Genomic DNA, 22,761 nt, shown 5'->3' with positions numbered 1-22,761 from the left:
CTCTCATAATTTTTAAAATGAGAAAGCATTTCAGCATTGACCTGTGTGCGGATTTCCCTCCTCTCCCATGCAAGCAAGTTATATAAGAAGCCGGATTAGTTATGCCTGTTGTTACGCTCAGGGCGGCCAACGAAGCCTGTCTGCAAACTCTTTGGGGTCTTCGGATGGAGATACCCGGTATGGGGATCGTTTTTCATCTGGAGCCGAACCCTAAATTCCACTCCCTTATGCAAGGCTCCTGCGGCTCTCAGGTATTCGGAGAGAATACCTTTCCCCGGCACCTGCCGGCGGAGTGCTGGCCACAGTGAGGCGCTCGGGAGAGGCGCTGGGAGCCGAGCGGGGGCGAGGGATGGGGGAGGGCGACCGAGCCCTAGGTGCAGGGAGGGAAGAGGGCCGGCCCACGTGGACCACCCGGCCGGGCGGGGGCAGGGGCCGGGCGGCCCGGCCAATCAGCGCGGCCCGCGGTGGGCCCGGCCCCTCCCGGCCCGCTCGCCCGCCGGCTCGGCCCCGCACTGCTCGCTGCGCGCGGCCCGGACGGGGCGCACCGACCCCACGTGCGGCTGCAGCCAGACTCCGGGAGTGGAGTGGCACCTGCGCTTCTGCAGCCGCTGCTTTTCTGCGGCAGTTTCCGACGTGTCTTCGGAGAGACCTGAGAACTTTCACAGTGAGCCTGCGGGGGTGATGGGCCACTCCCGGGGCGCCCGCGGGGAGGTGGCCCGGTGAGCCTCCGGCTCCTGTGCAGAGATCCGAGCCTCGTCCTGGACGCGCCAGCCCGACTTGGCCGCGGCTCTAGTCAGGTAAGAAGGGTTGGGAGGGCGGAAGACGGGTTGGGAAGACGGGGTTGGGGTGGCGCTGGACCCAGTACTCAGTACTCAGTCTGTCTCGTGGCAGGTGGCTGCCTCTCGGGCTGATACCGACTTGGCTCCGGGCAGCCCCCCTCATCCCGACACTCTCGAACGGGGGTGACTTCCCGTGCGGTAGTTGGCTTGCACCCCGAAGTTGGAAGCGGCGTTCCTAAGTGGGGATGCGTGGCTGACGCCGGGCAGCGGGCGCTGCCAACTTCGGGGTTCGTATGTGCCTCTCACGGATCCCCCGGGGTGCTCCTTGGCGGCCAGCGGGGCCTCTCAATGGATCGTTATCAGTGTGGGGGCGGGGAGCGTGAACTCGGGGTGAGCGGTTGTTTTGGAGAAGCCGGCTTTGGGGCTTCATCCCTTGGGTCTGACCCTGGCCCTTATAGGAGCCACTTTAGCCTACACCCGAAGCCCTGGCTGCGGGGCTCTTGCTGGAAGGACGCTGCGTGCACCCGGGGCGCATCTTTCAGTTGAAGCGCTAAGCTTCCCGCCCACGTAGAAAACTAGAGCGAGTCTGGAAGTTCCGTCTCTTCCCCCTTGAGGCACCTCGGATTTGTCCACCAGGCGGGAGGGTCTATGTTGCTTCCCTTCTTCTTCAGACCCTCTCTTGCCTCGTTTGCCTGGACAATCCGCTCCTGGAAAGGAGAGCGTCTTTAATCCTAAACTCATGGCTTGGGAAAGATGGGAGGTGGAAAGTCTGGGGTCCTGCACTTGGGGGGGGCAGCTAAAGCCAGAAGGGTGCCACTGGTGCGTTTTTCTCCGGAATCAGTATCATTTAACGTCTGGGATTCCACGGACGCCACTGAGAGCCTTAGCCAAGCTATAATTCAGCCCCCGGGAAGATGTACATTAACAGGTTCATGGACTCACTGAGAGCTACCCATGGGCTCACATCCCTCCAAATCCCTAGCCGGGATTTAAGGACCCCCTTTGGTGAAGCATCTGCATTCCTGTACTCTTTTCCCCTTCAACTTTTCTATGGCCGTCCCTCCAAGGCCAGCAAGGTTGATGTGATGTGACAGGGGATCCCGGTGTGGGGGGATGGGCGTGTTCAAAGCCTTGGTGGGCTTCTTTCTCTAATATCCTTGCTAGAAGGATTATGGGCACCAACCTGAAAATCCCACCTGCACACCCAGACAGCCACACCTGCCCAATCACAATATAATCGGTGTTTTTCCACTTGGTCATTCTTGAGCAGATGTAGGACTTAAAAAATTCTTCAACACTTCGCTGCCGGTTTACAGTAACAAGCGTTCCGGCTAAGTTTGTAGTTATAAATCAGTGCACAAGCCTAACACTTCCTTTGAATTGGAAATACAGATCTTAATAAGGCAGCAGGAGAACAGTTTTCAGAATCATCGTGACTAATGAATGATGACTTAGGTCCTCCCAAACTGACCGCGTGAGCTGGCATTGCTCATTTGTGCAAGCAGCTCTCTTCATATGTGTGGACATTTCTCGATCAATAATCTCAGAAAGCTGTGTTTCAAGGCTTCCTCCCTCAGTTCTGCTCATTGTTCTGCTTTGCCTGACTTTTCTGTCTTCCCTCTGTGCCATTTTAACTACCCTTTAACACTTTAAAATTTATTACAGGGTTTTAAGTCACGATCTGACTTGGCCAATTTTCCCTCTTAAAGATAAGAAAGTTGTTATTCCCAGAAAAGCAATAGCTGCTAGTTTGCTTTTTTTTCAACGTCTTTATTTTTTTTTTAACTTGTCTCCCAAACACACATACAAACCCTACAAATATCTCTACTTAATTACTTCATTGGAGGCAACATTTCCATATCTCTAGTACTAGAATGTTCTAGGTCACTTGAATTTCAATATTCATTTTTTGCTTTTTTTAGAGAGGTGTATTGTTTGATGACCTAGTTCCATTTAGTCTAAAAAAAAAGTCTTTGTCCCCCTGACTCCTTTTCAGTGGCACATAGCCTTTCTCTAATAGCTGCTTTTATCTGCACAGCTCATTTATTGTTACACTTAATATAATACTTTGTTATGTAAATGACGTGTTGATGCATATGATATTAAAACTGCATTCACTGGGGATTAACCCACGGGGATGACATCATCACGAGCCAATCCTCTATCTGATTTGAACATGCATTGACAAGAGTCACATTGTCATGTTGAGCAAGGGTTCTATATTGCTTGTGATGAATAAGAGAAAGAGGGAAGTCAATTTTGGCTCTTTCTCTCAATTAGCTGCCCAGTTGGAGAGTGTTGGGGATTTCTATACTAAGAAGCTTAGCTTAATAAAATTCTCAGATTGCAGTTTATAGATCTCCTTAGAATTTGCAGAAGTATGTTTCCCCCTTATGCCTCCTTCTTCTTTGGGAGTTTTTTACGCTACATTTTGGCGCTATTTCTTTACAAATATGGAAAGATGTCATAGTAAATGGACTAGTCTTTTGAGGTTTTGTTTTTGGTCTCAAGATAGATGGAACATCTAGTTGATGGATTCATTTATATACATGTGTGCATTTCATCAGGTGCAGGATAAATAAATCTGCTAAGATTAGCAAAATGACTTCCAAGTCCCAGAGCCAGTCGTAGATGACTGGGAGATCATACAGTGGACTTTCTCCTAATTCGTTAGGAGAGATCCAGGATTGAGGGTGAGGGACAGGCGAGAGGAAAAAGACGTCCACAAAGGGATTGGCGGAGGGATCTTGGCCACATTAATCACTTCATAGCTATTTGTTTTGAAAACATTATTAGAAAAAGCTCCCATCCTTCCTAACAGTCCTTACTTACAGACATAAGCTTGAGTTACACTTCGTAATAATAGCCCACACAGTTTGTGATCTCTGGCAACTCCCCCACAAGAAAAGAATTAACTTTGGCTCCCCATCACAAAGTTAACTCTTTGTGTTTTACAGTTGTTAGTCAAGCTAAATCATTTTCTTCCATAAAGTCAGTGAAAAGGATTCTTGTGTGTGTGTGTGTGTGTGTGTGTATGTATGTGTTTAAACATAAGTTTAATTGCATAATCAGGTTTAAAGACTCAAAGACTCACAGAATTTTAAATCTAGAGAGCACCTCAGGAGTTCAGTATTCTAAAAGATCTAGGGTAAAAGGTGTTATGACTTTAGCCCATTACCTTGTAAAAAGAACTGGGATCCTAACTTCTAGCCCAGTACCCTTTCCTGACTTTTCTGATAAGGGCCTGCAGAGTGGTGTTGGGATGCTGAAGGACCCCTCATTTCAGCTGTGTCTGCAGAGCAGGACCGTGTCCCCCTCTCTTCGTATCAGGGATCAGTTAGAATATTAGGCGGTTGAACCCAGCTCAGGGATTTGACAACTGTATGCATCAGCTAGCCTTGGGCTGCTTCCTAGTAGCTGTCCTAGTATTTGCAATTAGAAAAGACACACTTCTAGGGGCGGTGGCAGTGGAAGAGGGTGGGATTGGGTGACTCGGTTTGGCTCTATTTGAGCATGTGGAAAGACACAAACGTTAAAATGAAGATGAGGCATGATGGAAGGTTTGAGAGCTCAGAATATTAATTTATTGTGTGATCTGTCTCCTCTGTCGTACCTTGTAATTTTCAGTTGCTGTAAAACCAAACTGGTAATTTGGAATAAAACTGTTTTCTGGCTTGGTTGTGAGTCCTGCTAATGGTGCCCTGCCTTTGTTGAGGACTTAGTGTGTGTCAGGTATAGAATGTTGACGTTGATGAAACATCCTGGTTAATAAATGGCTTTCTCTCTGTGAATGAACTATGGATGTCCAAAGAGTCATGAATCAAAAACCGTGTTGAATCTTTCTTTGTCACTCTTTTTAATTCAAAAAATGTTAGGATCTTACAGTAGCAAGTCATTAGCGTGGGCATAGATGATTTTAATTCAAAAGTCTGGGAGTGTCAGATATTAGGGAGTTCTTATTAATGAAATGTTAATGAAATGACAAATAAAAACAAGATGCTATATTTAGAAAGATAGACAGGTAGTAAAGATGTTGCTAATTTGTCTCCTTTCCTAAGACTGTTTATAGTATTGTTAGTGGAGAAGAATAGAGTGTCTCTTTTAGAAAAATGCCCTTGCATTTCTTATAAAGAGAAAACACTAGGCTTCTTTTTTTAAATAAAAATACGGCATTACAGAAAAATAACCTATGTGGGTTTTTTTTTGATTTGTTGTATTTTTTCTGCTCTGAGTTTATTTCAAACTAGAAAGGCCATTGAACATTTCTGCAGCATTTCACTTGTCTTAACTAAAGGTGGAACTGTCCAAAACCCGAGTTATTATTAGTTTTTAAATGACTATTGCATCTGCTTAAACTCTCTGTTTCATATCTATGCCACATGTCCCAAAGACTTCTCTGAAAATTCACAGTTTCATTTCTTTATTTTATTCAATTTTATTTCATCTTTTGCCTCGTGAATCCTGAAAATACTGATGAGATTTTGGTCTTCCAGAGTGCAATACTGGGCCTCCAACTTGGACTTTAGGCACAGTGTTTAAAATAAATCATAGAAGGTTTCCAACAAGGAAGAAACTTACAGACCATCCAGGGCAATGGTTTTCAACTGGGGGCAGTTTGGCTCTGTAGGGGACCTTTGCCAACATCTGGAGACATTTTTGGTTGTCTCAGCCTGGGGTGGAATTAGGTTACCGGGTGTAGAGAACAGGGGTGCTGCTAGACTTACACTAAGGCATAAGGCAACTCCCACAGCAAAGAATTCTGGGGCACAAAATGTCATTGGTGCTGAGGTGGAGAAACTTGGATCCAGGGTGACTTTTTGGGCCCAGACCAGTGAAATGGCTTACCCAACGTCCCCAGCTCCTTGTTTCTGGCAGGAACTGAGGTCCCTAAAGCGTACGCTAGGATTCTTTGCATCACACTAGGCTTGTCTTGAAGATGTCTTTTCTATTTGATTTCTTTAATTTATAAAGAAAATGTGTATGTGGGGTAGAAAAGTCAAACACTGTAAAAGAGTATAAAAAGGAAAGTGAAAAAATGTACCCAGTTCTGCCATCGAGAGAATACTTTTTCATATTTCAGTACATGTATTTCCAATTCCCTCCTTCTGCCTTTATCCACAGAGAGATGTTGAGACCAAATCATTTTAGACAAATGGGGTCATATATCATATAATCTGTACTGCTTAGTTTACTGGGCAAAGGGCCATAGGAACGCCTTTGGTGAACCCATGGCTGGGGAAGGAGTCTGGCATCTCTGAGGTCAGCCCACGTCCATGCAGTTAGGTGAAACCCTCTATTATGAAGACTTTCTATGGGGTGTGGCCATTTACCTGCACTCCAGTGAGACTCAGATACTCTCTGGAGCCATTCTGGGAAGGATGACAATTTGGTGAAGAGAGTTCTAGGCCATTCTTTTTTGTGGCTGTATGTTTTTCTATTTAAAAATGCATCTTCCTGCTGGTCATAAAAACACCCAAAGTTAAAAAGCAGCCTTGAGTTTTCTGTGTAATGCATTGCTCTTTGCCAAAGACAGCAAGTTTCATAATGTCAGTGCTGGAATACATCCTTCAGTTTGATGTTTTATTATTGGTTTCCGGTTTAAGATTTTAAGCAATTTGAAAGCCAGACATATTTTATACAGCGGGGCATTTAATTAAGGCCATCCCAACATGTATTATTGGGGTGAATTCTCTACACATATCAGTGGGGCTAACAATTCACTGGGGCCTGCAATCTCCGTTACTATTTAAATCATTTGGCAGCTCTTCCAGAAGCAGCCAGATTGTAATGTAAACATCTGTTACCTTTTCTCTGCTTTCAGAAGTGATTATGCAACCCGGCTTCACATCCGAGACCCAGCTTTCTTCATCTATATTTTTGGATTAATTCGTTCTCAACACACACACACACGCGCGCGCGCACACGCACGCACACACACATCCGCGGGCATAAATCAAAAGAGCCGTAAAATTGGTTACCATGGGTCCAGTCCTCCCAGGATAAAACTCGCATCTTCTCCACACTCTGTCCTGCTCTTTGCAGACCGTTGGATCCCCTTAGGAGCGTGGAGCTCCATTAAGCAATCTGGGGGATGGCTAGGATTCTGTCCCTGGTACATGTCCGGTTCTCCTTGTGTGCGGAATTTCCACTCACCTCAGCTGAGGGCCTTTGGGGAATGAACTGGTTAAGATTTAAACATCCCCAATAAGGCCGCTTAGTACCAGTGGGGGTTGGGGTGGGCGGCAGTGGGCAAGGAGGCATTGAAATGGAATTGGATGTTAGATAGCAAATGTCTGTTTCATTAAAGTTTTCTGCAAGTATTTACCATCTTCACATGAGGGAATCCTTGTTAAATATTTGCTTTGTTAGCCTTTGAAAAAAATCATCGTAGCTACAGTAGCTATCATTTGTTGAATAAGAATGTTGCTAGGTACTGCGCTATTTTATTTGCTTTTTATTTTTTAAAGATTTATTTAATTGAGAGATAGAAAGAGAGCGCATGGGGGAGAGGCAAAGGAAGAAGGGGAGAGAGAATCCTCAAGCAGACTCCCTCCTGAGCACTGAGCCTGACCTGGGGCCTGATCTCATGACACTGAGATTGGGATCTGACCCAAAACCAAGAGTCAGTCCCTCAACAAGTTGTGCCACCCAGATAGTCCTATGCTAAGTATTTTTTAATTAATTAATTAATTTGACAGAGAGAGAGAGAGAGAGTACAAGTAGGTTGAGTAGCAGGCAGAGGTAGAGGTAGAAGCAGGCACCCCCTGATCAGAGAGCCCGATGTGGGACTAGATCCCAGGACCCTGGGATCCTGACTTGAACTGAAAGCAAACACCCAACTGACTGAGCCACAGACATCCCTACCCTAAGTGTTTTAAAAATTGCACTAAAATGCAAATGCCATAAGTTTATGTAGCCCTATTTTTAAAAATTTTTATTAAGATTTTATTTTTAAGTTATCTCTGTGTCCAACGTGGGGCTTGAACTCACAACCTCAAGATCAAGAATCATGTGCTCTACCGACGGAGCCCGCAGGGCGCCCGCTACTTCACCATTTTTTTAAGTGTGTCGTCCGGTGGCATTAAGTGTTCATGTTTTGTGTAGCCTTCCCCACCCTCCATCCTCAGAACTCTTGTTCGTCCTATAAAACTGAGACTCTGTGCCCATTAAACAGCAGCTCCCCTACTCCCTCCTCTCAGCTCCTAGTGGCCAATTCTCTGTTTATCTCTAAGGATGTAACTGCTCCAAGTACCTCGCTGAAGGAGAATCATACGGTATTTTTCCTTTTGGGGACTAGCTTATTTCACGTTGCATAGTGTCTTCAAGGTTCATCCATGTTGCAGTGTGTGTCAGAGTTCCATTTTCTTTTAAGGCCGGGAAACATTCCATTGCATATGTAAATCCCATTTTGTTTATCCATTCATCTCTCGAGGTGGGGTGGCTGCTACCTTTCGGCTACTGCGAATAATGCTCCCATGCACGTGGGTGTCCGGATATCTTCTTGAGCCTCTGTTTGCTGTTCTTCTGGGTATGAGCTCAGAAATGGAAGTGCTGGATCATATGGTAATTCCATTCTTCATGTTTTGAGGAACCATCGTACAGTGTTCCTTAGAGGCTGTATCACTTTACTGGCCTAAACATTTTTATACACTATCTCATTTAAGCATCCCCCAACCCTTGGACGGTGGAGAGAGCCATCATCTCCTTTCTGTACACCAGGAAAGTGAAGGACACTGGATAGGGACCACACAGGTGGCTTGTGGCAGGAACCACAGTGTGAGCCCAGGCGGTGTGGGAGAGCCAAAGCTCCCACTCAATCATTCATTCTTCCAGTTCGAGAAAGATTGGCTGAATGCTTCATGTGCACAGCCCAGGTGTGGTGGGGGATGAGAGATAAATAACAAATATGTTCATGGCAAGGAAAAGCCCTCAAAGTCCTCATCCTGCCACGTTAAGGAATTTGATTGAGATGTGGAGCTCCTGTGGGCCACACTCACTGTGAAATTGGTGTTTGATCAAAATACTAAGAGGCCGGTAGCCATACACGATGGTTATTTGGGCTGTTAATATTAGTGCTGCCTCAAATCCTCTGGTGATTAACAACCGTGTGGCTCATGGTGTTTAGAATGCCATGCCAAAGTTCGCTTCTTGTCGGGGGTGGGGTGGGTAGCGGTGAGGGTAGACAGTGCAAGGAAATCGTCGAGATCAAGATAAGCCTTAAGTAGGATCTGAGGGGTGATTGCATTTTTATTTTACGGAGACCGTAGGCAGAGGACACGGGCATCTTTCCCACCCAAACACAGCTTAATGGAGTCATTGCAAAAGAAGGCACGTTTAGTCACTCTATAGAATTAACAATTGATCAGTTTTGTGGTTCCTGAGTCCTTTCTCAGCACCCCATGTTTATTCATTATTGTGATTGCACAGTGGAAGCCACTCTGCCTGATGTGATGAGCAAAAGCAAGACGCCGAGGCATTTAAATACACTTGAAATTAACGTTTGCACAAATAGGTGTCTGATGGGGTAGTCTAATTTGATTCTAAAGGCCTAGAAATAAGCCTGTAGCTAAGGGTGTCCTCCTGGGAATCCTAAGTCAGAGGTGTGTAGCTCACTTGCAAGGTTTCTGTATTATTTAAAAGGAAAAGGGCGATGTTTGGAACACAGCAGCCCCATGTCCTTCGTGGATGAGTACGGGGAACAGAGTACCAGTAAGTTTGGCTGTTGATACTGGCCTAGCATATTGGGTTACCCATTAGGATGGAGCGACAAGCTCTAGTGTTCTTGAGAGCAGGGGAAAATCAGCTTGTCCTGATTGTCCTGATATATGCTCGAACAAAGTACACTAATCATTGTACGGAAGTATTCATCAGAGAAGGAAAATATACTCCTCAAGTCTGAAAGTTAAAGTCACCCTGAGAAAAAGGACTGGCAGAATTCCTAAAAAACTCTGTTTCTTCAAGACATTGGATTCCAAATTTACTCTCTTCACATTTACAAAAGATTCATGATCCCAAGTGTAAACTCAGTTTCTGGTTTGATGTGTAAATATTTCTGAACCATAACATAAACAGACACGAACGTACAAGCAGTTGACTCCATCCATATACAAGTTTCCAAGTCCTCATTGACTCAGAAGTCAGCAATGAGCAGAGATGAATATAGGGTTTATGCTGATGGCAAATTTTTTTTGTCCTCTGAACATTCTGGATGTAAAAAATCTATTTCATGTTATTAAGTCTTGTCTGGTATGCCGGTATCCCAATTCCTGTTTTATTATGATTCTTTTTATTGAAGTGCAGTTGGCAGACAATGTTACGCCAGTTTCAGGTGTCCAACATAGCAACAAGTGTATACTTTACACTGTACTCACCGCACGTGTAGCCGTCCTCTGTCACCACACAAGGCTGTTACAGTAGCATTGGCCATATTCCCTTTGCTGTATCTTTTATCCCCCTGACTTCCTCCTTGCATAACTGAAGCCTGTATCTTCTTCCATTCCCCTGTACCCATTTTGCCGGTTCCCCTAAGCCGTCTTCCCTCTGACAACCATCAGTTTGTTCTCTGTATTTACGGATCTGTTTCTGCTTTATGTTCATTTGTTTCCCTGATTCCACATATAAGTGAAATCATATGGTATTTATCTTTGTTTAACTTCCTTCCCTTAGCATAATACCGTCTAGGTCCATCCATGTTGTCACGAATGGCAAGATCGCATTCTTTTTTTTAAATGGCTGAGTAATATTCCATTGTGTGAATAATATTCCGTTGTGTGTGTGTTCCATTGTGTGTGTATATGTGTGTATATATATATATCACATCTTCTTTATTTATCCATTGATGGGCACATGGATTGCTTTATATCTTGGCTATTTTAAACAATGCTTCAATAAACATAAAGCATAGGGATTCATATATATTTTTGAATTAGTGTTTTCGTTTTCTTTAGATAAATACTCTGTCGTGGAATTACTGGACTGTATGGTATTTGCATTTTTAATTTTTTGAGGACCTCTCTACTGTTTTCCATAGTAGCTGTACCAGTTTGCATTCCCACCAACATTGTGCAGGGGTTCCTTTCTCTCCTACACTTCTTCATATTTTCACTGAGACTAGTGCATAAGAACTACCTGGAGGGTATTGTTAAAACACAGATTCCCAGGGTTCGCCCTCAGAGCTGCTGGTTCAGTAAATCTAGGCAGGAGCCTGAGAATTTGCAGTTTTGACAAGCTCACCAGAGCACTGATGCGGTCAAGTCTATGCGTCACACCCGTTGTTACTGTGCGTTTTTCAGAGTTAAAAAATTTTAATACAGACATTTTCATACAACCAGATTGTTTTGGTTTGGTTGTGTGTTTCTCATTTTGGAATATGCTGGTTAAGTTTGTCTAAAAAGTATAATTCTGAAGATCAATTTAAATCACTGAGCCCAAAATACAAATTAGATGTTGTTTGGATCAGGGTTACATAGGAGAAACTGATCTTGATAATGCTCCTAAGTTTCTTTTAGAGTGTAAGGTATATTTTCCATAGTTAAGAACTTTTAGAATAAGAATCATATAGTTGCTTAAATGGATATTGAGGCAATTTGGCTGTATGTAGTGCGGAAGGAGCATAATATCACCTTCTGTCATCTGGCTAATGTCTGTATTGACCAGGGAAAAAATGTGACCTGTATTTTCATATACTGTGGGTCTGATTTAAATTGTAATCCTGCCAGCAGGTGACACACAGGAATTTCGTTCTGGTTCCTGTATAGTTAAGACTCAGCAGATGTTAAAAGCTGATGTGGATTTAAGGTTTCATCCGTTCTGGGAATAATTGAAGATTTAGTTAGGGCCAGAAGATGGAGTTGCAGATAGAGTTATAGGGCTTGAGGGGGTATGGAAAGTTTTTGCACAGATGCCTGGCTTGTTGCGTTCTCTTACCACTTAGAGGAATAAATTATCATCTGTGTTTGCTTAAATGAAAAGCTTTCGGTGGATTTTACGTTGTGTTGCACTATTAACAAGAACTTGAAGTTTGCAAACCGGAGTCTCTTCTGAATGAAAAAGCAAACCCTGAAGAACTTGATTGTTTAGATCTTGATTCATTTTTTTAAAAATGGTGGTTTTGTGAGAATTTTTTGAGATAGTCTGACTTATAGAAATGTGTGGGTGTTGGCAAGAAGGTTAGCATTGGCTAAGCCACCAAGAAGAGTGGATGGGCCGGGTCAGAGTCACTTGCCCTTTTCTGTCTCCAGAGCTGTGTTTTAATTACATGGCTGGTTTGCAGAACCGTGGTGCTCTCGCGAAGGCTGTGGCATGTTGCGTATGACTAGGTCTGTACTAACATTTCCTTGGGACCCATCAGTCACTGCTGTCCCTTCAGCAGGTTTCATTTTGGTTATCTTTGCCCAACTGTCAAGATGCAATAGCTCTCCTCCCTGGCTGCCTGCCCCAGTGCCCTGTGTCCCCCTTCGGTTCTCAACTCCAGACAGTTAGGCGATGAGACTTCCAGGTTGAGCGGCAGACTAGGGCATGACAGAAGCTAGTTTACATGGAAGACAAAGCAGCAGAAATAGCCACTTATTGGAAAAAAAAAAAAGCGTGGTATTTTTCTGCTGGCTGGGAATGGTGGGTCAGTGTCATGACAGCAACTACTGTGTCCTCTGGACAGTGATGCTCTCAATGATGAGACAGGATCACAGCAACCAGTGACCTTGTGGAGGACCCCCGGTAGCATGCAAGCGGTAGAAAAATAAAGGTAAGACTGCAGTAAGATTAAAAGAAAACCTCCCCTATAATGACCCCTTCAACCCATTTCTAAACCTCTCTCTCCAAATACTATTAAGAGTTGGGCTGATATCATCTCGCACATATTGAAAATACATAATGCCTCAAAGAAATCCTGACAGGAGGAGGGGGAAGGGACTGAGGATGTGTTAGAGACCCTCTCTAACCATTTGAAGTTCATTTGTCAGTGCTCACCAATCAACGGAAGTCAGAAGCAGATCTGGCATTTTCCGTTTATTTCAAAATATAACGTGGAAACATCAAAACATGCTGAACTTTCTTCCTATTTGTGTTATTTAAATCATGTGTGTTTACTAAATATGCAGTATTGTGTGAATTTTCTCACTTAAGTAATTTACTGTATATCGGGTTCAATAATTTACATTGTTACCATTATCTTGGAGTCCTATCATGTTGATACAAAAATAGCTCTTGTCCATTTCTTTAACTGCCTAACTTTCATTAGGAATGTACTACATTTTATTTAGTTGTTCTCTACAGGTGGATATTCCGATTTTTCCTTTTTCCTCTTTACAGGGACTATTATGAGAACAGTCTTTTTTTTTTTTTTTTCTTTGAAGTATATTTGACATATAATGTTTTGTTAGTTTCAGGTGTACAATGTAGTGATCCAACAGTTGTATTCCCCGTACTGAACTTTCTATCCCTGGGACTTACTTATTTTGTAATTAGAAGTTTGTACCTTTTAATCTTCTTCTTTTTTTTTTTTTTTTTAAAGACTTCATTTATTTGACAGTCAGAGATCACCAGTAGGCAGAGAAGCAGGCAGAGAGAGAGAAAGCAGGGAACCAGGCCTTCGGCTGAGCAGAGAGCCCGATGCGGGGCTCGATCCCAGGACCCTGAGATCATGACGTGTGCCAAAAGCAGAGGCTTAACCCACTGAGCCAACCAGGTGCCCCTGTACCTTTTAATATACTTCACTGATTGTGCTCATACTGTTTTCCATAGTAGCTAAACCCATGTACATTCCCGCCAACAAAATCCCGAAAGAGGGATCCCCCCTCTTTTTTTAAGGATTTTATTTATTTATTTATTTTAGAGAGAAAGGGACAGAGAGATAGGTAGCTCGTGCATGAGATCGGGGGACGAAGGAGGGAGAGAGGGAGAAGCAGGGTGGGCGTGGAGCACAACTCAGCTTGAACTCTCTGGGCCCTGGGATCCTGACCCAAGCTGAAATCAGGAGTCGGATACCTGACTTACTGAGCCACCCACGGCCCCGAAGGTTCCCTTCCCAGTGAGAACACTTGTGAACAAATTTATACCTCCCATTGAGATGCAACGTTTGCTGTTTAAAGCCCTCTCGTAATTACATGTAGCTTTGTAGCCATTTGCTAGTGTGTTTTTTTTTTTTTTTTAAGTACACCCAGAAGAGCCTGGTTAGAGGATGTGTGTTATAGTGTTGTGTTGCTAAAGAATGCATCTGGAAAATGTGGGACTGCAGAAAGTCTCTTTCATTATCCTTTTCTCTTGAATCAAGATGTAAAAACCCCAGAACACGTCAGGCTTTGGACATGAGAGGTAAACAGTCTTACAAGTTCCAATAGAACTTTCTGCCACAAGGGAGAAAATTCTGAAGTCGTGTCATCCATTAACAAAAGCCGCTGAGCCGCATGGGACTGTTGAGCACTTGCAAGGTGGCTGTTGTGTCCAAGGAACTGAATTTTAAATTCCAATTTATTTTTAAATTAACTTAGCTTTGGGGCACCAGGGTGGCTCAGTGGGTTAAAGCCTCTGCCTTCCGCTCAGGTCATGATCTCGGGGTCCTGGGATCAATCCCCTCATCGGCTCTCTGCTCAGCAGGGAGCCTGCTTCTTCCTCTCTCTCTGCCTGCCTCTCTGCCTACTTGTGATCTCCATCTGTCAAATAAATAAATAAAATCTTAAAAAAAAAATTAACTTAGCTTTACACTTAAACAGGCACTTGCCTGCCCTTGGCTGCCATTTTGGACAGTGCAGGTGGAGGGTAAACTCCGTGAGAGGAGGTACAGCTACTGTTTGACTGTTTTACTCCCAAAATGTCTTAACAAGTGACTCCTGAAGAGATGGAAATGTAGTCCGTTGTGCTCGACAAGAGGCCCAAGACTCTTTCCCTGAAAATAGAGGTATAAATAATCTACTGAAAACAGGACAGGTTGTTAAGATTTATCAGGCGTTCTCCTTCCCTCCTTCAGACTCGGGTCTGCCCTGGGCTGGCTGGGCTGCCGGATGGGACCGCATCCTTCTGCTGGGGCAGTTCTTTGTAAAGTGAATTGATGGCTATGTAAATACAGCCATTAACCTCAAGCACCTCTGACAGCTCCTTGGGCGCTGGAGTTATCCTTGCCCTTGAAAATGCTGGTTGATGGATGCAAAGATATTAAAAAAAATTTTTTTCCCTCTCTAACTGTTGGAAACACTGAACCCTTTAAGGACTGGCCAAAGGAGCCAGTGCAACTGAGGACCTACTAGGTGTAAATACTCCAGCGGGGCTTTGGAATTCTGTTATTGCAGAGGGCTAGTTTATAGGTTTGCTCTAGATGAATCAGAAATAGGACCCTGTGTATTCATAGGTACGTCTTCTTTGAAAAAATACACATGCAGATAAAATTTGAAAGCCCCAGTCAGAGGAAGTTTGTGGAAAATTTGCTCTGAAAGCAAATGGAGTTTTATAATTCTCCACTTTCGTATATATTCTAAAATTAATAGCGTGCCTTGCTATGAAAAACACCTTCCCTTTCTTGTCTTGGGAGATGTTTGTAGGAGATTGCCTGGGAGTGGAGACAGACATAAGGTAGGTAAGATTCTCACACTGAAAATGCGTTTGGTTGGGGCATCTGGGTGGCTCAGTCGGCAGGATACGCAACTCTTGATCTCAGAGTGGTGAGTTTGAGCCCCACGTTGGGGGTGGAGCCTACTTAAAAAAAAAAAAAGAAAGAAAATGGATTTGGTTGTAGGAAAAATAGGCATTGTATAAAAGTAGGGCCAAAGGGTGAGGGTTGCTAGTATCTTGGTTTTCTGCTGTCATCTGAGATCTCTTCCCCTTGCTTTTTCTCCTAGAATCACCTTGGCCATCTCTCATTTCCTAGAATGCCTAAACTCGCTTCTTCCTCGGTGACTCTGTACTCGATGTTCCTTTCCTCGGAACATGCATCTTGTTTGTTTCCTTCTCTTTTTTGGCTGGCTCCTTCTCATTCTTTAAATCTCATTGTTACCTCAAGAGCATAAATGCCTTACCTTCTCAGAGCAACAGCAGTCTGCCTGCCTATAAAGCATTGGTGGGTGTTTCCAATTGCTGACCTGGTGGAAATGCTTTGAAAACTGCAACTTAGTGTATAAATGCACACTGTCATTACTCCTGAAATTCTGCCAAAAGCCACATTGCTTCTGCCAAGCTGTAGTGATCTTCCGGAAGGCTGGGCATTGGTGTGAAAATGCAGAGGTGTTGAATTCAGAGTTTGGGCTTCTACCCTTCCCTCTGATCCTCGGTGAATGCCGTTGCTTCCCTGAGCTTTCCGTCTTTCCACATTGACACACAGGTGAGGAAGGCTGTGATCTTGCTCTTGGGCTTGGATGAGCTTGAAACACACACGGTTCTAATTAAATTTCACGGAAGACAAAACCTGAAAATTCAAACCATACAACCCCTTAGTCTCATCATAAGTGCAGTTGAGGTACCGTTTACATCCGAAATCTGTTATTATGTTAACATGTTGAGGAAGCGTGCAACACTGACCAAACTGAGTCTTCTGAAAGGTTCGCTGAGGTGTTGAAAGGCACCATGTTGGAGAATCTACCTTTCCTTCATTGACCTAAACATTGATCGTTCATCTTTGCAGAGTGTGTCTATACAGTATAGGGTTGCGGAAGAGATGCTGGGTGTCTACGGAATATCCGTTCTCCCCCTTCCTTCCTGACATTCTGATTTCTTGTGAGGCACATGCTGTCCAGAATTCTGACTGTTTTGCAGCCTCTCTGGCTCTTGGGTGAACGTGTGAGATACATATAGAAACCCCAGGTAGTACTTCTGCAGAGTCTTCCTAAAATCAAGAGCAGAGCCCTTTGTGGATCTCTAAAGTCCTAGAACATGATGTGAAAGTTGGCTCTCCAGCAGCCATCTTGTTCTGTGAGGTGACCTTGAGGATGATAGGCAGGTGGGAAGAAGGCAGAACAGAAGGTTCAACAGTGGGAGGACTTGATGATTGTGTAGTGCTCAAGTACCTGCCTTGGCTTGTGTATCACTGGGCTTAATTTTTGTAAAAGAGCAAGTCATTTTGTGTTGAAGCCTTTATTTTCTATGTCAGTGATGTGAAATGATGCAGGCAGAAGATTAGCACCCAACCCTTTATGAGTTCATAACATGGTAGAAGGATTTATAGTTTGTAAATCCAGAATGCTCCTTCAAGTTATGTGTATACATAGCTTTAGTTCTGAAGAACCTAAGTGATGGGAAAAGGAATGCAACACTTATAGATTTGGAATTGTACAGACTCATACCACACAGATAGAGTCCAAGGGCCATTTCTGGGGAGAGTCACAGAGAGATACTCTGTGGTTTGGGAGCAAGATGTGAGGAGAAAACTGCCAAGGCTATTAAAAGCCATCAGAGAATTCTCCAAATTGCCAATATTGAAGTTAGTTACAACTCATTCTCAAATAAATTGAAGTCTTACCCATTTGATGTGTTTTGACAGGAAATGTATATTTACTGCCTGAAATGACTCCAATCGCTGAGCTCTGAACCACAGTATATCATAAATGATTAACATTAGACAGAGTCCAGAGGAACCTCACACCTTTTCTTGAACGGCATTCTATAAGGAACAATTTCTCACAACTATAAGGTATTTACCCTATTTCTAAAAGTACACATTCATACTGGTGGGTTTTGAACTTGTCTGTCAAAAATAGTTACTGCTTTTGCAGACAGAGAAATAGTCACTAAAATCAAAGACAATGAGCAGATAAAGTCAGCATGTCTTGATCAATACCATATTTATTGACTGAGGATTAGATCTCCCTCTCCATTTCTTCTTCCTTACAGTTCTCAAACACCCGTTTTGCATAAGATGGTGGATGCAGTGCGATTCTTGATCCTGATATGATTTTCATATTTGGGGATCTTTCCGTCTGATAAGGAGAGGTAGCTACAAAGACAAGAGGAGGAAGGATATTCCATGTAGGGGAGATAACCTATTGAAAGTTCAGAGGTAGGAAAACTCATCTTTCATCATGTTTGGCAGTTAAACTTCCTAATCAGCCAATTAGCATCCTAATTACTTTGTGTTGGTACATTTCCAACAACAGCCTTAAATGTTGATACTTTAAAAATACATTAGTGCCTTGAAAACAGAAGAAGACACTCAAGTTGGTTGGTTTTTAAGCAAGAACTAACCTGAGGGTACAGTAAACATTCCAGGAAAAGAACAGACGGTTTTACATTGTGTTCGGAGAAACCCATCATGTTCCCTCGTGATGGTCTGTGACTGCACTGTCTTTTGGGGACGCATCTTCTCATCGTGCTTTGGTTGCCATTGGGTCAGATCTCAGAGCTTACACACGGGCTGTGGGCTTTATCTTTTTAAAGATTTATTTATTAATTTTAGAGACAGAAAGCAGGGAGAAGGGTCAAGGGAGAAAGAGAGAATCCTCAAGCAGACTCCCCACTGAGTGTGAAGCCTGACACATGGGGCTCAGTCCCAGCACCCCCAGATCATGATCTGAGTCAAAATCAGGAGTCAGGCACTTAACTGACTGAACCACCCCGGCGCCCCGGTGTTGTGGGCTTTATTTATAAAGTCAGAATTTGGAGCCAACAGCTAATCACGGTGGTTATAGGAGAATGCCTCTGTGAGAAGGGATTAGAAGAGTATGTGACTTCATAGGGTAGCAATCAGTGGCAAAGATGAAAGCTACCCTTTGGAGCTGAGATCAGCAAACCTTTTCTCAAATGGCCACGTAGTAAATATTTTAGGCTTCGCGGCCCCATGATCTTTGTTACAACTACTCAGCTCTGCCGTTGTCTTGGGAAAAGGGCCAGAAACAATATGTAAATGAATGAGGGTGCCTGTGATCTGATACCTTTCCATTTATGGACTTGGAAATCTGACTTTTAGATCATTTTCACATGTCAAGCAATGTCCTTTTAGCCCCCTCTATCCCCACTGTTTAAAAATGTAAAAACCATGCCTAGTTTATAGGTTGTATAAAAGCAGGGTGATTCAGTCCTTGGGTGTAGTTTGTCTACCTTGGACTAGAATAAAGGTCCATTTGACCCCCACTCCATAGCTGCCCTAGAATCTAGTGATTTCTAAATTTCTGTCAATCACACACTGCCTTCCTGTTTTCTCCCCCAAGTTTTCCCATATTTTTATTGAAATAGACTTATAGTCAGTCTCGGCTTCAACAGTAATATCTGTGACATGAGTTTGATGATCTGATTAATGCAAGAGAGGCTAAATGCATCACTTCTTAAAATAAGCTTTGAAACTCCCAATTACTAAAACAGACAAAAATTAACTTTGTACACGTAATCACACCTCCCGTACTGACTCAGTGGCTTCTGTTAATTTTGAAAAACTGAGGTGTAACTTATAATAAAGTACCCAAATCTTAACCAAGAGAGCCTTGTGAATATGCGTGTACACGCAGCTCACCCATGAAACCACTGCTCAGAATGCAGAACTTCTGGTACCTGATGTGTCCCTTGTGCCTGCCTCTTGTCACACTCACCCCCTTCCCCCAGGTGATCACAAGTCTCCCTCTGCTAGTAGAGCTTTGGGTTTCCCTCTTCATATAAATAGAAGCACACAATGTGTATTTTTCCTCGAGTTTGTTAAGCAATATGTCTGCTTTGCATGTAACCCTTCTTCATTGCTGTGTAGTATTTCATTATATGAATAGGCCACTCTACTTACCCGTTCTGATGTTAATCTTTTGTTTTTTTTTCTCGGTTTTGCCTGTTCCGAACATTGTCATATGCAGTTTTGGTGACCATACTCACTCCTTTCTGTTGCACACCTTTGTTTTTTTCCGCCTGAGTATTTGAACCAGGGCGGTTTCTTGCCAGAATTGTTAAATAATTAAGATAAAACATAATTAACACTTAAATAGAGCTTGTCAGGGGCCAAGCACTATTCCAAATCCTTTGAATAAATTCACCCATTTAGTTGGGGTGAGTAGGACTATCGTCCTCATTCTACAGACAGGAAAACTGGAGAAGACGGTGATGAAGCCAGGGTCACGCAACAACTTGGACCTTGAGTTTCTCTCCATCTCTCTCGGTCTTTCCACTTTTCTCTGTCTCTGAGGATGTCTGTCCAACCTTGATCAGATTAGTAACATTGATTTCTCCAGATGGTTATACTTCTGCAGGACGTCATGCCCAAGAGAGAGGCCACAAGGAACAGCCCTAGGCCACAAGGAACAGCCCTATAAATTGAATGCTGGGAGCTAATGATTTGAGCTGGAATTTGAACCCAGGGGGGCTGGCTTCAGAGCCTCTGCTCATAACCATTCTGCTAAATAAAACAGGCATTGTCTTCCGCAGCCTTTCCCTTTCCCTTCCAGCACATCTTCCCCCCTCTTTCTGGGCTCTTTGCTCTTCCAGCTGGCCCTGCTGCCTCCCCTCTTCCCTCTGTTCTGCCCCCTGGTGGCTAGCTTTATTTTGCAACCCCACCCTCCCGACCACTAGGTGTAAATGGGGCAGAACTGGGTGGCCTTCAGGAAAATGGGGCTCTGGAGTCACTCGCCTGGATTTCAGTCTTGGCTGCAGCCCTGACTGTGCAACCCTGAGCAAATAATGTTAACCCTTTCAGGCGTCTTATCTGTATAAAATGAAAATGCCAGGTGTGCTTTGGATGGGAAACACATGCGCACAGAACAGGGTTTGACACACAGGAAGTTTTCACTAGATACAAGCAGCCACTGTATTTATTATTATTTATTTTGGTTGCTGTTTTTAAAAAAGAGTGTCTTTAGGACCATTTCAGTGAAAGACGGAGCAGCTCAAAATCTTCCCACGTTGGGGCACCTGGGTGGCTCAGTGGGTTGGGGCATCTGCCTTCGGCTCAGGTCATGATCCCAGGGTCCTGGGATCGAGCCCCACATCGGGCTCTCTGCTCCGCAGGGAGCCTGATTCCTCCTGCCTCTCTGCCTAGTTGTGATTTCTCTCTGTCAAATAAATAAAATATTAAAAAAAAAATCTTCCCACGTTAATTCCCCTAGGACAGACTGTTCCTTAGTAACCCCAAGCATTGATCTCTAACAAGATAACGTGGCTGGGGAACTATCTGGGGGTGGGATTCCTTCCCACAGTGCTTTTAAGCATGCCTTTCCCTGCATTAGGAACCTGGGTAAATGCCCAAAGTGAGATCCACAAGTAGTTTAACATGCACTCAGAGGAAACTATCAGAAAGCCCAGCATCTTTTCTTTCCATTTTGTTAATCTCCGGTGGTTTTCTGAAGCCCAGGGAGAGCATTCATAGGGCTTTTCAGTTTTCCAGCTATAGCGGAAGAAAAACTAAACTTCTTCTCTTGGGGTTTAAGGGAAGATCATGAATGGGGGAATACTTGCGTGGGAGCCAACGCATCTTAGTCCTCCTGGTTTTCAGATACACCCATTATTATTATTTCAACGTGGGGCTAGAACTCACAGCTCTAGATTGAGACCTGATCTGAGATCATGAGCCAGACGCTTAACTGACCGAGCCACCCAGGTGCCCCCGGCTACACGCATTATTAATTCTTTCTGAATGCAGTGGCACGTGCAGATGAGTAAGACTGATTAACGGCGTGCTGCTCGCTTGCTCATCTGGTCCCCGACCCTTGCAAAATGCAGCGGGATGCGGATGAGGAAAGCCAGGGGTGTTCACTGTATGGAAAAAAATAAAAGCCCAATACAGTGTCGCTCGTCCCATTTTGCATTAATGCTACTGTTTTGCATTTAATTAGTGGCCGGTAGTTAAGTCAGGCATCTAACATTTTGGTTGTGTCCTTGAGCTACGGCAGTCTTTTAATCAAGCAGTCCCCTGCCCCCCCTCCTTTTGATGTACTGTTTGCAGGCAAATAAAAAGACCCAGTTTCGATGGGACTTGTAGGAGTGGAAGGGAGACTTGGGTTTGCAGGTCTTTGCTGATGTTTCATGATTAAAGGGGTGCTGGCAGGTGTAGGAAAGGAAATTGCTCATATACCCTTTAGGGATGGGCTTCCCTTCTAATGTCTTGGGAAGTGGGAAACAGACAAGGGGAAAATAATAGAATGGGAATAATGGAATAAAGGTGCGGGAAATATTCTGTGAGCCTAGACTCAAAGAACGAAGGAGAAGGATCAGTGATTCGCTGAGACATAGCGGATGAAACATTGATCCAAGGGAGCTTAGGGGAGGGGGGGTGCCTTGGAGGTGAGCTGCAGAGAATTGAAATGATTTCATACCACTTGGGCTGATGGTCTGGGCACTAGAGCCCTCTGCGTAGATAAGAAATATATTACTACTAATAAGGGTCTCAAGCCAAAACAGCCCCACTGCTGACACATGCATCTCCCCGTACACATACCATTTCCAGGAGGCTTTGTGGCATTTTATTTTTCTGTTTAACCTTTTCTGACATGCTAATATAAATGAACCAATCTCCTCTCCCTGTCCCCTACCCGCTACCCCAAGATTACAAGTGAACTTGTATTTTTGTGTATTCCTGTTAATTGGTTCTCTGGCTTATTGATAAGCCATCCAGTGGCTGGTGGTGCTCCGCACATACACTTTCAAAATATTTGTTGATTAGCTTCGGGGATCCTGTTATGCTGGAGAGATGCTCTGTATTAGGGGATCCTTTTCTGAGAGTCTAGCTTCCAGTTCCATTTGGGGTATGTGCGTGCATGTGTGTGTGTGTGTGTGTGGGTGGGTGGGTGGGTTTGTATGTGTGTACTGTGGGCTTTGGGCAGACAGTTTAACCTCTCTCACAGCTTCTGTTTCTCCATGTGTAAAACAGAGTCGATCATACCGACTAGTTAGGGGGGACTATGATACAAGAGAGTGAGCCTGGGGACAGAACCCAACACTTAATGCCTCTCTTAGTGTCCCTTTTCTCTTTACCCTCTCAATCCACATTAACAGGGAGTGCAATTCTTTTGGAAAAGAACGTTTAACTCTCATTGGAAAGCTCCTTTTAATTGCTGATGTTTTGTCCTTGTCTTCTGAGATGCTAGAGAGAGACATG

At 43.9% G+C, this 22,761-nt stretch overlaps 1 protein-coding gene across 2 annotated transcripts in view; it reads left to right on the top strand.

The window, feature by feature from the left end:
- The first annotated feature begins 516 nt into the window (after positions 1-516).
- The window catches only part of TAFA4 (TAFA chemokine like family member 4), a 175,269-nt gene continuing 153,024 nt past the window's right edge, over positions 517-22,761 (top strand). For both annotated transcript variants that reach the window (XM_032867352.1, XM_032867354.1), the window contains exon 1: positions 517-797. The gene's annotated coding sequence lies outside the window, so the exon portion shown is untranslated. The remainder of the gene's footprint in view (positions 798-22,761) is intronic.

This window comes from Lontra canadensis, unplaced genomic scaffold (genome assembly GCF_010015895.1).
Source record: "Lontra canadensis isolate GAN:19392208 unplaced genomic scaffold, GSC_riverotter_1.0 scaffold34, whole genome shotgun sequence".
Classification (NCBI taxonomy): Eukaryota; Metazoa; Chordata; class Mammalia; order Carnivora; family Mustelidae; genus Lontra; species Lontra canadensis.
Note: the sequence above shows the minus strand (reverse complement) of the source record. Positions and strands in the feature narration are given on the sequence as shown.